Genomic DNA, 4,748 nt, shown 5'->3' on the forward strand with positions numbered 1-4,748 from the left:
CAGCTTGCAGATTCCATCTGCTACTGCTGGTGGGAAGCAGGAGCTGTGTTGCTTTCTTTTTTGCTTTTTTAAAGATTTTATTTTTCCTTTTTCTACCCAAAGCCCCCCAGCACATAGTTGTATATTTTTAGTTGTGGGTCCTTCTAGTTGTGGCATGTAGGATGCTGCCTCAGCATGGCTTGATGAGCAGTGCCATGTCTGCGCCCAGGATCTGAACTGGTGGAACCCTGGGCCACCGAAGCAGAGTGCGTGAACTTAACCACTCAGCCACGGGGCCAACCCCTCTTTCTTTTTCTCTTTTTAGGTAATTATTTAACTTTTTATTTCACAGAACACAATTCATCATTTTTTGTTCTTTTTTGTTTTTTAAAATTTCGTTCCTTGGGTTATGAAGCTAAAGATGCTCTCAATTTTTTTTACAAGTTGGTAGTTTCATTTTTTTTTTATTCTAAGGAACATCAAACTAACTATGTTTGAGGTTCTTGTAAATATTTTCAAATTTAATTCATTTTTTCATGATTCCAAATCCACTTGAGATTCTAGGATAAAAACTATGAATGCTCACTACACACTTCTTTTACTAAATTTGAAGGTTAAGAAAAAACCTAATGAATTTACTAAATTGCAATTAGAATTTGGGCTCAAATGCTTATATTCACAGCATAAAATTTTCTATACATTCTATAGATGTATGAAGTTTATCAACATATTATTCTGCAAATCTATATTATATATTTAATTTGAGTTAACCACATTCCATAGGTTGCATTTAAGGGGTGTTTTTCAAGTGTTGACATTTTAATGTTTAATTTTGTAATCCAACAACTTTATCCAAAAATGAAAAAAATTTTTCTGGCTGGCCAAGAAGAAAACATTTCAGTGTTGATAAGTCCATTGACAGTAACTGCCCCGGCGAGTGCTGCAGGTTCAGTAGAAGAGATGCCCATTTTGTGTAGCTGCTTTGCCAATTCCAGCTGATGATTGTTCATCAACTTTTCATTTATAACCACAACAAGTGGCTTTCTTTTTTCCAGAGTCTCCAAATGGCTTCCTGCATCTGTGTGACTAACAACATGATCTGCTTTCTGAAGGTCTTTCAATGAATCCTTGTACCTGTAAAGATCTAGGGTTAATGACTCAGTACTGAGTGGTTCAGGTACCATCTTCGCTCCACCTATTTGTAGGACAAGTCAGCTCTTGAGTATTTGAGGTAAAGCTTAGGGAGTTTCTTTCTGAGTGCTGCAGTCAGGCAGGGTTACTGAGGCTGGTGGTAAGGCTGGCAGTGGTGAGTGGCAAGCAAAACACAGGGAGCCAAGCCACTGCCTGCCCACCCACCACCCATACTCACTTACAGAGTGTTGTGCACTGATATACATGCAGTGAGGTCATCAAAGCTGGTGGTCCCTACCAGGAGCTGTGTTTCTGATCCCACTCCATCTGCTGGAAGTTATGTGGGTATGGTGGGTGCTCCCCCAGGCCAGGAAAGCCTTCGCGTGTGGGCAGGACTGCCACTGCCTCTTCTTAGAGTTGTGCTGAGGCACGTTCCCTCTGGTGGGGCTGCAGTGACATGGTAGGTGCTCCTACAGGCTGGGAAAGTGTGCATGTGTGTAGGGCTGCTGCTGCTGCTTCTTACAGTCCTGCCAAGGTGCATCCCCTCTGGTGGGGCTGTGGTGGCACAGCGTGCTCTCCTGTGGGCCAGGATTGTATTTGCCTGCAGTTTGGGTTGATCCTGCCTGCTTTTAGAGCAGCGCTGTCTGCTGTGAGAGGGGCTGTGATCTGGCTCCCTGCTGCTGGGGAGCAGTGGGGGAGTGCTCATCTATTTCCAATGCTTCCTGGGGATCCAGGCCATCCACCTTCAGGTGTATAGCTGCATGGGTTTCTCAGGCATCCAATTGTGCTGTGTGGGTATCCTCTGTTGGTCAATGAATGTCTGTTTAGTTGTACTTTAGAGGGAAGAAACAAAGGGAACAACTCACTACACCATGTTGCTGATTTCACTCCTCTCCATATCATGTACTTTTACATCTTAAATTTCTTGAGGGTAGCGGCTATATCTTCTTACTTGTAATTCCAGAACATAGTTCTCTTTGTTGAGAAAAGCAAGCTTGCCTTTCCCTTGCACTCCTCAGGGCAACGCATTGACTCTGTTTAGAGGGCATAGACAGGCTTCTTGAGGTTCTCAGAATGGATCTGCTTTCCTTTCTTTATTCATGCTTCATTACCCTAGAATGTCTGACCTCAGCCTTCACCATTTCTCTGACCACCAAAAATCTTTCAAAGCCCAGATTTAAGGCTTCTTCCAGTTAACTTTCTCTGATATACCCTCCTCAAGTCAGAAGTATTTATTCCTTCTATGATCCCAAAGAATATTTTAATGTTTGTTATCCCTACATATTGTAAGCTTCTTGAGCAGGGACACGGTGACATATTCATTTTTGTATTTCCTGATCTATCATCCATTACAGGGTGATATGGATGTACTGCTGACATGTAGAAAGGGCTCAGTGAATGTTTGATAATAAAATAATATTCTTGAAGTTCATTTCAGTTCTGTGATTATAAAATTATCATTCATTATTTATTTCTTTAAACATTTTATTGCATTAGGATAAATAGTTCTCCCTGAGGGTAGAAATACATTAGAGTTAATCTGCAAACTAAAAGCAAATAAAGATTTTAATCGCGGTATAATTAAGACTTAGGGTTTTATGGAAATGCCAGTGAGTTTTACCACAAAAGAATAATCAGCTCCTTTCTCATGAAAACAATATATTCTGTGAAGCATTTCTTTTAAAGAAAGTGAGAATTGTGCTTGAAAATTGTCAATTTTATTACCATGGCAATTAAAAATTTTTTATTTTGTCTTTATTTACTGTATGAAACTAACCTACACGAGATATTGGTTAAGCATGAAGTCAGGACTCAAGATATCCCACGTATTTATTTTAGGTTGTTCGTATTGGTAACTTCAATATGTACTTAGAGGAGAGAAAATGAAAGTTAGTAGTGCAGAAGCTGGCCCTGTGGCCGAGTGGTTAAGTGTGAGTGCTCTGCTTTGGCGACCCAGGGTTTCACCAGTTCATATCTTGGGCGCAGACATGGCAGCGCTCATCAGGCCATGCTGAGGTGGTGTCCCACATGCCACAACCAGAAGGACCCACAACTAAAAATATACAACTATGTACTGGGGGGCTTTGGGGAGAAAAAGGAAAAATAAAATCTTTAAAAAAAAAGTTAGTAGTGCAAACTAATATCCAGTTCTCCTTTCTTTCTTGGGAATACAGGGCTACAATTTCCAGGCCACTTGTACCTAAGTGGAGCCATGTGATAGTTCTGGCCAAGAAAATATGAATGGGAGTGGTACATGGCATTGGAAAAGGCAACACTTTTTTCCCATTCTCTTCTCCTGCCTTAGCAATCATGGAGGAGCGCCACATGTTGAGAGCCATACGTTAAAGCAGCCTGAATTTTTGTTTTTTTTTTTTTAAGCAAGTAACTATTTTATGTATTAACTAGCAATTTGAGGCAGATATAAATGAACAGGAATACTTGGAACATGATCCCTATTGAAAAACATTTCAACGTATCCAGTCTAGTCAGAATATTATGGTACTATAAGTATAACCAACTACTCAGTGATATTTCCATTTATTTCACTTTGAGTAGTAAAAAAATTTTTCTTTTTCATACATAGTTGAACACATATTTTGCTTTAAAATTAATAGTCACAATTGAAAAAACAATGGTTTATTTTTCTAAACAAGTGACCAAGCTGTTGAATCTTAAGCCTTCAACAAATGTTGCATCTTATTATTTGCATTGAACAATAAGACCTTCTATTTTGATTATTCCTGGTAAATAGCTATTCTGTTTCTCCAGCGGTTTCCATTTGCCAAACAGTCATGACAGACAGTTTCATACAGCAGCTACTGCTTTCAGGGGATTCTATAAGATGAACCCATGTTTCCAATGCAACAGATGTTGGCAAGCCTTCATTGAAAGTCCGTCCATCAGGACCTCTCTATTTTGATTGGCCACGAGCCCTTATTTGGCTGCCAGGGCTTCATTCTCCTGTCTGTGATATTCCTGAAATCTCATGGATATTCTTTGCATCGTTTAAAAATATTTCTGTAAGGAATGTTCTGAACAGGTGGTCTCCTCAGGTTTTACTTTTGATGTTGTGAAGTCTTGAACACAGTCCAAAAAGCAGGTTTCTCTAAGTTTATTGTAGATTCTAAGAAATTACTTAGACTGTTTTATCTGGTCAGATTCTGGTCTTTGTGCAGCCATATTCTTTGGTATGTCTATTAGTCACCTTTTCTTAAATTTTTTTTTTGAGGAAGATTAGCCCTGAGCTAACTGCTGCCGATCCTCCTTTTTTTGCTGAGGAAGACTGGTCCTGAGCTAACATCTGTGCCCATCTTCCTCTACTTTAAATGTGGGACGCCTGCCACAGCACGGCATGCCAAGCGGTGCCATGTCCGCACCCGGGATCTGAACAGGCGAACCCTGGGCATTAGTCACCTTTTCTGATGCATGAGTTTCCTTTCTGTTCTGGAAAAGCAGTTGTTCAACCTTTGCTTGAAGGTTTCCAGTGAGGCCTCATTTCTTACTTAAGCATAGGCTCTCCCATCCAACTCCAGTATGAAGCTGGGAGGCTGTGCTGACAGTTGAGTCTGAAGGTAGAGGATTGGGGTCAGGTGGGCGCCAGGCTGCTAGATGGCAGAGACTAAAGCAACCTGAATTAT

The 4,748-nt window shown here is 40.5% G+C and overlaps 2 pseudogenes; both read right to left on the reverse strand.

Moving 5' to 3' along the window:
• Positions 1-805: 805 nt before the first annotated feature.
• LOC100629937 (UDP-N-acetylglucosamine transferase subunit ALG13 pseudogene) lies at positions 806-3,437 on the reverse strand (annotated as a pseudogene).
• A 508-nt stretch (positions 3,438-3,945) lies between these two features.
• On the reverse strand, positions 3,946-4,290 carry LOC106782028 (mitochondrial import inner membrane translocase subunit Tim9-like; annotated as a pseudogene).
• Between the last annotated feature and the right edge of the window lie 458 nt (positions 4,291-4,748).

This window comes from Equus caballus, chromosome 1 (assembly GCF_041296265.1).
Source record: "Equus caballus isolate H_3958 breed thoroughbred chromosome 1, TB-T2T, whole genome shotgun sequence".
Lineage (NCBI taxonomy): Eukaryota > Metazoa > Chordata > Mammalia > Perissodactyla > Equidae > Equus > Equus caballus.